Source organism: Schistocerca americana, chromosome 6, assembly GCF_021461395.2.
Source record: "Schistocerca americana isolate TAMUIC-IGC-003095 chromosome 6, iqSchAmer2.1, whole genome shotgun sequence".
NCBI classification, from domain to species: domain Eukaryota; kingdom Metazoa; phylum Arthropoda; class Insecta; order Orthoptera; family Acrididae; genus Schistocerca; species Schistocerca americana.
The window spans coordinates 5,683,629-5,697,599 of record NC_060124.1 but is presented as its reverse complement, the minus strand read 5'-3'; positions in this window follow the sequence as shown (position 1 = coordinate 5,697,599).

Genomic DNA, 13,971 nt, shown 5'->3' with positions numbered 1-13,971 from the left:
ATTATGTTTGCGTGATGTTTGTTTCGTATCTGTGCGTGATGTGTCAGTGTAGTCAATACTTCTTTTATTTTCTGTTCGGGTGTGATTTCCTTGTCTGACAACTTAGGTAATGGTTCTATCCATTGATCGTTCTGTTTGCAATTGAACATGATCTCGTTAGGTGTGTAATTTGTATTGTAAATATTTAAGTTATTGTGTACGTCTTCGAAAAGACTTAGGTAGGACACCCAATTAGTATGTTTTGATGAAAAATAACTCCTCATGAATCGGTTTAGTTCACGGAAAAGTCTCTCAGTCGCGTTACATTGTGGACTAAACCTTGAAATAAATATACTTTTAATGTTATTGTCCTTCAAGAAATTTCTCCATTTGTACCCAGAGTAGTATGCTGCATTATCTGACAGAATTGCTTGAGGTTTTCCCACGTGCGTCAGGTAATCACTTGAGAATCTTCGTATTATAGTATTTGGAGTGGCGGATTTTAAAGCATAAAGTTTTACATGTTTAGAAAATATATCATAAAAAGCTAAGATATATTTGACGCTTCCAGAGCTTGCCGGATGCGGTCCACTGATGTCAGTACACAGAATTTCCAGGGGTTTACTCGGTAAAATAGAATGTAAATCTGTTTTTGTGGATAAATTCTGAGGTTTTGATTTTTGACATATGACACATGTTTTCAGTTCCCTGTAAATTTTTCTTCTCATACTGCTAAAATAACAGTATGTGCTGAGCTTTGCCAAACACTTTTTCGTCCCATAATGACCCCAAACTAAGTGTGTGTGCCAAATCAAATTACGTTCAGACTCCTTGGGAATGCATGCACACCAGTTAGTAGCATTTGGATGTCGTCGATACAATAATACATCATTGTTTAACTTGTAATACTTAGTCAAAGGATGATTGTGCTTTTCTACCAGTAATGTTATTATTTTATACCAGTGAGGATCAGATTTTTGTAATTGTAGCCATGTTTCTGCACATATAAATATAATATTGGTGATACTGCTTGTCTTGCATTAAGAGAATCCTCTAGTCATTTATATTTTCTAAGTCACTGTTGGTTTCATTCATACCTTGTGGAAGTCTAGACAAAGCGTCGGCAATGGTGTTGTCCTCACCTTTTAATACTTAATTTCAAAAGAGTAGTTCTGAAGAGTAACTGCCCATCGTGATAGTCTAGGATGTACAAGTTTACAAGTTAACAAAAATGTCAGGGCCAGGTGATCGGTATAAATTACTGTATGTTTGCCAAATAAATAATAATTGAATTTCTTGAATGCCCAGACTATGGAAAGTGTTTCTAACACAGTAATGGAGTATGTGCGCTCACATTCACTTAGAGTACGACTTGCAAACCCAACAATTCTTATCTGTTCCTTTTCTTTATTCTTTACAACTTGAAATAAGCAACAGCCCAAGCCAGAACATGAAGCGTCACAAGTCATACAAAAATCTAAATTGAAATCTGGATGGCTCAAAATGTTTGCATTCAGTAAAGCATGTTTAATTGTATTAAAGTCATTCTGGCACTGTTCCGAGCGGATCCAAACCTGATTCTTTCTGAGTAGATTTAACAGATGTTTACTGTTCAAAAGTGGTTGTGGTAAAAAAGTCTGAAAAATGAACATAGCCCAAGGAATGATTTTAATTGCTTTTTTGTTCGAGGGCTAAGAAAGTCTCTGATAGCATCTAATTTACTGGAATCAGGAAGTATGCCCTGTGAATTAATGATATGTCCTAAATATTTTATCTCACTGCAACCAAATTTTGATTTTCTAAGATTGGCTGTGACTCCAGCTTGTGTAAATTTTTCTAAAATTCTTTGAAGTGTGTCAACGTGTTCGTTTCAAGACTGTGTAGCTATCAGTATATCATCTACATAGTGTGTGACTGTCTCAACTAAATCATCGCCAAGCACGGTATCCAAAGCTGTAATGAATACTCCAGAACTGACAGTCAATCCGAAGGGTAGAACACAAAACTGATAGGTTCACCCCCCGAACATAAATGCAGTATATTTCCGAGAATCAGGGGTGATACCTACTTGCCAAAATGAATTAGCGAGATATATTGTGGAAAAATATTTTGCATCTAGAAATTTCTTTAATTGCTCTTCTAAATATTCGGGTTTTCTGTGAACCGGTAAAATTATTTCATTAATTGCTCGTGCGTCTAACACTAGCCTAATGCTACCATTTGGTTTTTTGACAACAAGTAGAGGACTACAGTAAGGTGAGGTGGATGGTTCAATGACCTTCCAGTCTAACATTTGTTTTAGTTCTTGCCACACAGCAAGTCGTTGAGATAACGGTACGTTATATGATTTGTGGTAGAAGATCTTGTGAGGCTTAACTTCAATCTTGTACACATATGTGTTGATAACACCAAATCGTTTGGTAAAAACTTGTAAATATTTGGATAACACTTCCTGTAGTTTCATACGTTCATGTACACTGAGAGCTGTAGCTTCATTTATCTTATGATCAAGCAATGCTTTCAAGTCCATTAGCTCTGTGTCATATGAGTGTGTGTGCATGCCTTGAATGTCTGTGTCAAGTACTAACTGAACCTTGTACCCTGTACAGTGTTTGTCATGCTTTAGAGTTCTCCTGTCCAAATGAATAATAATTACACTGCCTTTATCATTTAAAATACATTTACCTTTGGAGAAGTCTATAATGCAGTCCTTCTCGCTCATAATATCTAATCCTAATATGCAATCTGTCACAAAGTTTTGTGCAACCAGGAATGGCCATTGTACGGTTCCATTACCTATTTTAATGTTTACAAAAACTTGCTTCTTAACCCTACATGACTTATTACCTAGAACAGTAGTTAATTTACAGTTTTGGTCAGGAAACTCAGGCACAGGCTCCAATTCACACATCTTTTTACAGAAATTAAAAGACAAAACGCTCACAGCTGCACCTGTATCTAAGATAATAGTAGTTGGAATCCCACCTACTACACCAGTAGTAGACGCTAAAACAATTTCATTTGTGTTTGAACGACATTGTGTACTGTCTTGCAAAAGTTCATCTGATATATTCTCATTGTAGGTGTATCTTATAAATAAAACAGGTAGTTTTTTTTTACAATTATTAGTCATATCAATATTTTGTTGTTCAATGGTGGTGTCAAATAACTGATTAACACTGAAGTCGCCCCCCAAGAATTCTTCAGCCACAACCTGGGGCATTGAAGGGACTGTTTCTAGTTTGTTGGATTAGCATTTGTATTACGTACTGACATAGATTGAGGTTGTGTATCAGGTGTCACTTCTATTATATTCACATTCGGATATTGCCTGTTGTGATCTCCAAACTTTTGCGGTTGTTGTTGCTGTTGCGCATTATGACTTACCTGTCGGTCGTAAGGTATGCTCCAATTTTGTCCTGGTGGCTGCTGTGGTATAGCAGTGTTTGAATGAAAGTATTGATCGCTACGAGTCCAGCCTTGATGCTGTCTTGGCTCGTAGTTATTATTGTTTCTATTTCTGTTTGTGTTTTTGTTGTTATATTTGTATCCGTTGTTACCGTTGTTGTTGTTGTTATTGCCGCGGTGCCTTTTGTATGGTTTGCCGCATGAAGTGTTATTACTGTTGTAACTGTTGTTTGTATTGGAATACGCGTGTTGATTTTGATTTCCGTATTGAGACGGCACGAGAGTTTGCTGTTTTTGCTGTACCGCGTATCCAAGTGTCGGCGCGCCAGAATACCACTAGTATAAACATTGTGGCTGCTGTTTTGCCGCGCGAAGCGCTGATCTTCTAGTAACATGTCAACCGAATCTAAAGCTGTTAAAAAATATTCTGGATCGTCACCCGGAATATGTAAGAGTTTTTCTTTAACGTTGAAAGGCAATTTGGCCTTAAACGCACGGAGTATACCACGTGTTGCGACTGGTTCGTCCAAAAAATGTCCCATGTTCAAGTATTTTTCAAAATATCTGCGTAAGTTACCATTTTTACTGTTAAAAGTTTCAGGTTCTAAAATTTGTCTTGTGAGTCGCTCCTGGACGGATTGCGACCAGTATTTGTTCAGAAAGGCACGCTCAGACTCACTGTACGTGGTACATACGTCAGCTTGACTGTATGCCCAGACAGCTGCATCACCTTGAATGTAACCGACAATATATGAAATCTTTTTCCGGTCACTCCAAGTGCGTGGAAATGCGTTACTATAAGATTTAAGAAAAATCACCGGATGAATGGTTCGTTTTTCTGGGATAAAAGTCTGAAATTGCCTGTGTTTTATTAAGCTTTCTTCTTCCTTTGCATTATGATTTGGATTTGTTCCACTGTAATTACTGTAATATTCAGATGGCGAGTAATTACGATAATATTGCTGTGGTTTACCATGATAATAGCTTGTGTTTGTGTTTGCACGACGTGGTATGTGTTGTTGTCGTGGTGGGTTTTGTTCTTGTGTGTTTGTCGTGTGCGATATGTGTGCGTCATACTCGTATGTATATTGGTTTCTGAACTGTACATTTTGACTGATATTTTCGTTACATTCAGACTGTGGTTGATCGGTGAATTGTCTCATTGGTGCAGTGACAGACTGTACTACGTCACTAATCAGCTGTTTGTTATTAGTGATGTATTCCGCTACGGAGTCGTGCACAATTGTTGGTAAATTTTCACGTATGCATCTATCAAAATGTTTGTCTTTGTTCTCTACCCAATCATGAAATTCTTTATTAATATTTTGAAAATGAGCTGTGGCATCAGATTGTAATCTGTCAGTCAGATGTTGTTCAACATCGTCAAATTTATTCTGCAAGTCAGTAATTCGTTTTTAAAGGTTGTCATGTACTGAAGGATATGTGTGAATTTGTTCAGTAAGAGCTTCACACGTGACATCAAGGATTTTTACTTGCGTCTGTAAAAGTGCTACGTCATTTGTAGTCTTTTCTTGTATCGTATTAAGCTTGGAAAATTTCGTATTGAGTTCAGTCATCTATTTGGTCAATGTGGCGTCTATAAGTTCCACACGTTTACATAAAGTGTCATTACATGTCTTGATTGGTATGAGGTCAGATTTAATTTCGTCATTTTGTGTCTTTAACTGTTCATTTTGCGTCTCTAAGTTTGCCATATTTTCTGCGTTTTGTTTTATTAGCATTTGTAACATGGTGGCAATGTTTACTGTTTGCAAGGTCTCTGCCCCCGCCGCGTCATTAGACGTGACGTCATGTATTAACATGGGCTCTGACTGAGACTTTGAAATTTTTGTGGTGGACGGCCTATTGCCAAAATTTCCGTTAACACTTGCGTCAATATTTGATGAATCGTCACTACCAGTTGCTGCTGTAAAGTCATTTTCTAACATTTGTCTCGCGTCCGAGTCGGATTGCGTCTGAATAGTATGTCTTTGCTGTTCCATCTTTGCGTATTGTTTTCTAGTTATGATCATGCCACACGTAAGATATGCTTCAAGAAAATAAAGTTTGACACTGGTTTTAAAATGAAATGCAGTTGAACATGAATCGCTCGTAGCAACAATGGCTGTTTGTTAATTTAAAAATGTAAACTGAATATCGGATTATTGTTAATGGCTGCTGGCCAGTTACAACGTATCGTACAGAAGTTGGCCATATTGCTGCAGAAGTTATTGTATAAGGAAAAGCACTGATAATGAAACTTATCACTGAAAACTGCTACGCGCGATAGAAATACTACAGAATCTCCTGAAGAGCTAATACACTGAATTATGCGTCTGGTCAAGCCTGCCAATGCAAAGATGCTGCGTCTTACCTTATTTTGCTGGAAGCTTCGTTGCGTCTTGCCGCAAAATTTTGGAATTGGAAAATATCTTCAGATTTTTGTTATTTCTCATATATTCAAGTCCAGGTCCAAAAAGTTGATTTTTCACATGAAACAAAGAGAACAATGTAACAAATGACAAAATAACAAGTCCGACACGCAGTCGCCAATATAAAATAAATAAATAAATAAAATAAAAAGAAATCGAGTGCCTAGTAAGATTGCAACTCGCAGTGTTCTTATGTAACATCAAATATGGCGGTGTGCCAGTTAATAAAATATACGTGCTTCCCGATCCAGCTGTTCTCCAGACCTCCTTCTTCTTAATGAAACATAAGAGTGTCATAATTGTATTTTGTTTTATCAGCGGCATAGCGCTGCAGTTCTGTGCCATAGGCTTTATTTATTTGTCAGAGATTAATTATTTAATTAAGATTTCGCGTTTCAGAGGAAACTCATGCACAGCATGCAAACGTGCCTTTATATGGTTTCACGTATTTTTTTATGAATAATTTAGGTTCCTTGAATACTTTTGAACACGGAGCAAAACTGAGATGGTATGGACGCTTCTGAACAGGACGCCAATTTGCAGAACATACAAGATATTCAGCTATTTTTGAACATGGTGCAGAATTCTGGTCATTCGAATACTCTTGCACATAGTGCAAAATTCAGATCTTTAGGATACTTTTGAACATGCCACCACATTATGCAATTTCGTTGAAGCTAACATATTTTCATAAATAATACTAATTTTTAGTCTACTTTTGAACACAGCTCCATCTTGTAGCGTCAGTGTGTCTGCAAAGCGTAACTAAGCTAGTTCCAGCATCTTGGACCTTTTTTGCTTGATTTTAAATTCCATTAATTTTTTTTAATTTCTCGCTAACACAACTGGGTTTCTTCCACCATTTCGTACTTTTGAATTTCTTGCAGGTGTAGTTTTACATATTTTAATTTCCGCCAGTGCCATCTTGGATTTCACTATTGCATCACCGTGACTGTGCGCTGGCTAGCGGCGCACACTTCAACTGTGCGCCAGAGAGTGCTTTGCTCAAAGTATGTTCTGTTAATCCACGGGGAATGTTTCTTAAGAGTAAGGACAGCATTAGCGAACTGAATCCATCTTGTGAAGTCGGCTTGCTAGGACTTACTTGGTATAACGAATATAAGGAGAAATAAACATAACACCTGAATATATAACGATCGTTGGATGTAACTAATGTACAGAAATGAGATACTGACACCAAAGTGAAAGAAAATGAGCACAGAATCGATATGCGTTTGCTCCATTTTCAGTATCATTTATCTCCATTGACTACATATCAAGCGAAAAGAAAGACCATCTCTTGCATTTGAGAGATCAGCGAACGGTATCTATCTGTTCAGAACAAAGCTTCGCTATGTTCTGTCTTGTTTTCTAGGAGGTAACAGAGCTGGATTACCAAACGGCGTGTAATTGACACCACTGAAAAAGCTACTCCAAGCGTCAGGATCTTTGTATTGTCTCCGCGCTGCCACGTGCTGATATCTTATAACCCTTTTAAACAGAAACATCATACCAGGAAAAAAAGCTGTTGTTAGAAAGGTTCCATTAACGGTACCGAAAGCTTTTTTATCCACTTCTTGCAATGTCAGAAAGTGAGTTAATGCCGGAAATGTTAGTGCACCATAAAAAAGAATAATCACAAAATACATAAAATTTTCCTGTAGAGAGTCTAGGGTAGGTGACATAACTCTTGTAATGTATATTGAAATTCGTCAAGTTTAGACGTCCCATAGAAGTGTCACTGACATGGTTGGCCATCTATGAAGGGGTGAGGCCATTCTAGAACAAGAGTCATGTGAAGGTCTTTACGATGGCTAATCAGTTGTGTTGACACTTCCCAGTACGTCCCAAACGCAATTTTAATGACTGAAATCCTGAGATCTCTATGGTCTCTGTGAGATGGATATCTTTGCGAGAAATTCACCTCTCGGTGTCGACAGAGGCGTGTGAATATCATCGCCTATGAAGCGGAAGTGTGGATTAACTGCACGTGGTACAATCGCACATGCTGTTGCGGTATCATATTACAGCATCCCTGACAGTTGGACAGTAACATAGTTCAGTAACCCAATTGTTAAGCAGCTTGGGAATTTCAACACTCTGCAGACGTCAGTTGTTAAGTAATACGTTATGCTGTGTTATGAGCGACTGGAGAATGACATACAGCGATTAAATTCGGGATGTAGCATTTTCACGTTGGGAATTTCAACACACTGCAGACGTCATTTGTTAAGTAATACCTGATGCTGTGCTATGCGCGATTGGAGAATGTGTATTCGCTTTATTACAGGTCACAAAATTTCATTTCTTTCAAATATTGGGATCAAAAATCAATACATATGGTTCGATAATTAAGCTGTTGCACCAGTTTCTTCGGTTACGGAATTTTCGGTGCGATCTATTGTGAACGTGCAACCATTTCTCAGCAAACTTTTCTCAGATAGTGCACACATTATGCGTAATGATTTGATCGAACACAAATAATGTAAAATCATGCTAGCGTTCTACTTTGAGGTTTTGTTCTCTTCTTGGCTATCTCCATATTTGAAAGACCTATTTTGTGACCTAAAATTTCTGACATCTTACATAATGGGCTAATGTTTTGATAGACTATTACCGACATAGGGAAGTGTGGAGGAGCTTTTATTCGTGGAGAGCATAGAATATGTAATTTCGTATGTCATAATACTTCTGTACCCCAATCCCAAGTGTCCCATTTCAATTGGCACGAAAATTGTCTTTATTTTCCAAGCTAGCCCTACACTCAGTTACAGGTGCGATATAAATCTATCATATTTCTGTAATCTCATTATGCGAAAAATGAATATGAGCTGTACAACCTTTACGTTAACTTAATATGGCGGAAAATTCTGTTTCATTTCACCTATGAAGTAGTCATATGTGTCGTATTAGGGAGATTTTATTCAATTACTTCTAGGGTACCGGTACCAAATAAGGCCCACCTAACGTTTAGGAATTTCGTATTCAGTATGTGTAAGGGGTAAGATTCCGAGACCGTACTGGCAACATCCTAAAAATATATCTAGTTCAAAAACAAAGGAACGCGGAAAGTTTATTCAATTACTATCATCAGTTTAAAGAAAATGTTTAACTCTTCCAAGTGGGCCTTGTTAGGAGACCTCGTTCCTAATATGGCCCTTAGCCATATTTTGTTCATATTAACATTCTGGAGCATGTAAATGGCAGGAAAATTGTATGGTGCAAGAGTTGTAATGTAATTTTTTTTAGAAATAAGTGGAATGAGATGATACATAGACTTTTATAATTACTTGTTTTTACAAACGCATAATACAGAACTGTTGGTACTTACTGCTTATTAGCTCTTCAGATTACTAAAATAATCAACGTTCAAATCTATTCTGACAGCAGTAAGTTTCTTTATCATTACAGGAACAATAATTCTAATCATTACATTTTTAATGAACACATGAATAATGATTTGTGAAACTGGTTTGGGTTATTTAAATTACTGTTTACAGGTGGTGTACAGGAAATTTCGCACTTTGTCTTTGGGTGTCAACCGTACACAATCTTCATGCTCATATTTCATTCATTTTTTGCAAAGTCTGATGTTGAATATCCTGTCTTCACAGTACATGTGACACAACCAGCCAACCTCTTGCAATACGTTCTTAGAGGCAGAGCTGCTGTTCGCTTCAGCGGAGTTTTTATTTTCAAATTTTTTTCTTCTGAATATTCTTTACTGACAGTGAATTTTTTTGCGACGTGAATCTTCCTTAGACCGAGTGCTTTCTTTGGTACCATTTTTCTTTTGATTCTGCTTGAACAGTGCCTTACATACGAATTGCGCCTTGTAATGTAATGTCTACTTCCGTGGTGTTTGTGTTTTTTTTTTCTCCAACTTTGGTGTTTGCAAAATTTCCTTGAAAGAACAATCGAGATCATCAGCTGCGTCACTATCTTCAAGACTGAAGTCACTTGAACTATCCTTTACTGAATATGCCTCACTTTATCATGAACTGGAATCAATGGACTCGCATCTCTTTTTTAGGGAAGCCCTTGGAACTGATTGACTCTCTGGCAGTTGCCCTGTTTCAGGGGAAATTGTCATGTCCTTTTCTGGACCAGGATTCTCTCATAGAAGAGAGGGAGCAAATGCAGTGTCTGGAATAGCTTCTGGGTCAAAAGGATAAATCCCTGTTGCACGGAATCCAGACATGACATTTACTGGGGATGCTACTTTTGACCACACCTTGCTGAAGATTTTTCCAAACACAAATCTATTAATTGCTCTGTTTTCTTCTTTTTCATGTGTAGACCAGTACAGGTGAACTTCGTCATCCCAGTAAGACTCAAACGGAATGCATACTGATTTATCCAGGGGTTGCAGCTCTTGTGTTGTGTTGCCAAGCAAGCAGTAAATTCTGATATTGTGCTCTTGAGCAACGTCGCAAATTTCAGGGTCCAAATGTGACGATACTCCATAAAATATCAAAATAACATCTTTTGCAGGCTTCTGTTTGACAAAATGATGTATCCATTCGATGAATGTTGCAGTATTCATTGAGCCCTTATCTGTCATTTCTACTGCTGTCTCAGGTGGCAAATAGTCATCCCATTCTGACTTGCGTCGCTTTCCTTTGAAAAGTATCATAGGGGGAATAACCTGCCCAATGCATTCCCACATGAGACAATGCTAACATTTTCCTCGTGTTCTGGGACAACGAAGTGCAAGCTTCTCTCACATTTCTTCGCTAGAACTTCAGGTGACCTGTGGAATGAGAGGCGACATCCCCTTTCGTCCACATTGTAGATAAGGTTGGCTTTCTCAGACAACTCCAATTCGGACAAGACAGTTTTAAGTTTCTGAAAATGATCACTTGCAATAATCTCGTTTAGCTTTGCAGCTCTTCCTTGATTCAAGCGTTGTGCCTTCCTTGTTGCAATGTCTGGGTATCTTTGTACGAAGAGCTTGAGCCACTTGCGTCCAGCCAATCTCTTCGTCTCGTTAAAAAGATTCTGCACACTATTCTTTTCACAATACACATATACACATTTTCTGAGCACTTTTGCTGTAATTGGATACCCAACTTCAGCGAGTCGAAAATACTTTGGCAATGTTCGCTTTCCTGAGCTTCGTCCGAACAAGATTTTCGTGCCAAGCTTTTGGTTGTTAGTCCAGAACTTATGTGATTGCGTAACGTACGTCGAGAAATCCTGTATATTTTAGAAGCGGCTCTGACAAGCATCCCTTCAGCAACAGCTTCCACAGCTCGTTTTAAATTATCTGCATCCCATGTTGTTCCTTTTTTTCTTTGGCTGCATCCAAAAAACCAACATTTCCAGTAAGTCTCACGTTTCTGAATTAGGGCCGTAAAACTGTGATTATAAATTTTTTACAGTACCGTACTTAAATTGTAGCTACTAAAAATTATTGGTCTAAATACCGAACACACTGTCACAAAGATTACCAAGAAGGAATTTAAAATGTTTTCTTTTGACATTTCTTGCAACGACCAACTAACAGCTCAGTAAAAATGTATAAAATAATTAGGATTTAATTTAGAGATAGTAAATATGTGTTACATGAGGTTTCCCATGATACGCTAAAATTAAATATGCATTGTCGTTATGCACAGCTCTATACAACAGGCTGCACCATGGATGGGCCTTATTGGAAACAACTAGTTTAAAATGCGTGTGCGCTTATTGTTTAAAAAGAAATTAATTGTTAGGAAGACAATGTCACTACCTTAAAACCGCACAATTTTCTGTTCCTAAGTACATATTTACTAGTAAAAATGTTTCATAACCGAAACGATTGCATTACGTAAAATCTACTGTGAAAATAAGAAGCAGCCCTCCTTCGTCGAACTCTGTAGCACAACCGAAAGTAAAATGGCCGGCACGAATGCGGGTGCAGAAATAGTTGTTGTCTTGGGCTTTAGAGGTCACAAGTAACCACTACCGAAAAAAATTTAGCACTCTTTTCAAACTTTCTGTGCTATAAAATGAGAGTGGGCCTAATTAGGAACCAGGCATTATTTGGTACATGTACCTTATATCTTTTATAACATATATTTCGCTGTTTTAATGATTTGGCAAATTTATTTTAATTTTCCTTGTGGAATTCGTAGGCCCGCAACAGTCCCTAACCAGGTGTCACTTCGGGGAACTCTCGCTACATATAGTGGGTAGCGAAAGGTGGACTGAAACTCCCATGGCGAGGGGTTTGTTTGATCCATGAAGAAGGCAACGCTTCTAGGATGGGCATCCAAAAAGTGTGCCACTGATCTTCCAGGTCAGGGGTTGTCCAGAGGGCTACCTCGTCACTCACACACTGTAGGATGAGGTGACAAAAGACGTGGGGGACGGATGGCTGTTGTATCACTTACAAGTGGTATGAAATAGCACTGTATTGGCGGAGCGGTCGTTTGTACCCAGATCATACCTGTGGAAAGGTTTTCGAAGTGATTATTACCGCTCGACAGGAATTAATAGTGTTTAAAAGTGGAATTATAGATGTAACTTGACACATTTCGAGCTAATATCCCAATGATTTTTGTGCTCACATGCGGTTCCTCTTCGTCGAAATGTCTCGTCTGAAACTAGTCTAGGCGTTGAACCGCATTGCACGCCTTAGTTTAGACACTTGTGATCCTTTGGTTAAATTGTCTGACTGATGGTTAGTTTGCTGAATTGTTTGAAACATACAAAGGTAATGTAACATATAATAACAGTAATAATAACATCGGGAGCTACATCAAGGACCCATAAATGATGTAGGCCACACAGTTGCGATTTGGTTAGAATTATGTTTATTCAGAAAGCAAACTAATAGCGGTAGTATTTAGAGTTACTGATACAGTTCGAACATTCGAAATTAAAGTCCGATACTCCACTTCGTTACCTACGCGAAAAGTTAGAATACACACCAGGCGCGCGGCTGCTCACCGCTGAGATACTAAGTCCCCTGACGCCACACAAGGTGAAATTTTCCAAGTCGTTTCTCTTCATAGCTACCTAACGACCTTCTGTCCGCTTTCGCGTCTCAATCCGAACTGTGCCCTTTGGTGTGCAGACCAGCCAAACTGTCCGCTTTCGCACCTGTACCAGCACTGTCCCTCTGCCCGCCTCCGGCCGCCGAACAACGTCTCTCAAATGACTAGTGCAGTTCCCTTCCCTGAAGCCGTCCATCAGATTGGATACAGCTTATTCAACATTGTCTTACATTTTAACATATTTAAATAATCAAAGACTGACCACTTTCACGTTCTAAATAAAGTAACCATAATATACGTTACGCAATAAACGTTAAATTGTTTTACACAAAACCTATACAGTTTCCTTTATAAGTTTGAATGTCACGGCCAGTAGCCTTTCACCAATGTGCTTTCTGATAAATAAATAAAGAACAAAAGTAACTATTATGCACTAAAATTTACAACAAACATTCTATTACCTCATGATTCAATAAGGTGTCATGCTGTCATCGTTCAATGTGTTTTGTGTGGAGGAAGTAATGATCTGATGCTTAACTGAAAACACTGATAATTTAAATTAACTATATATTTTAAACAAATAATGTTAGAGAGTGATATTTACGATATTTGTGATTTTCATTAATGGGCTTTTATATGAAATGTCGATCGTTAAGATCGATCAAAGCATTCATATTTTAGCATTCAGGTCTTCGTTATGAAACTTGTTGATTTCACTTTAACAGTAAATTCTACACTTTTATAGGTGTGATCAGCATTCAAGTTTTATTGGGATCATAATGAAAATTTAAGAACGACGGTAGATTAAAATTACTGTGGCTTCATTCCCTGAATTGCTACAGAAGTAAATAGTTTTCATAAATGTTTCCCTTTATGGCCGATCTTAGGTCCACCATATTTAACACTGCCATGCCTCCCTGGGCCCAAAAACAGCTCCTACGGGGTCTGCCTACGACGTGGGTTCTCGTCCATCTCACTCACGCACTACAGCACTTAGCCCTGGTCAGCCTGGCCTCATTCAGCACGATAGACGGCTGTGAATTTCCCCATCTCGTGGCACATCTGCGCACTTTGTGGCACATGGTCCTGGACGACAGAACTCGTTTCACAATTCCCGAAAGGCTGTCTCTTTCGCCATATCCTTAAATGAGAGCGAAATGCTCGTCAAC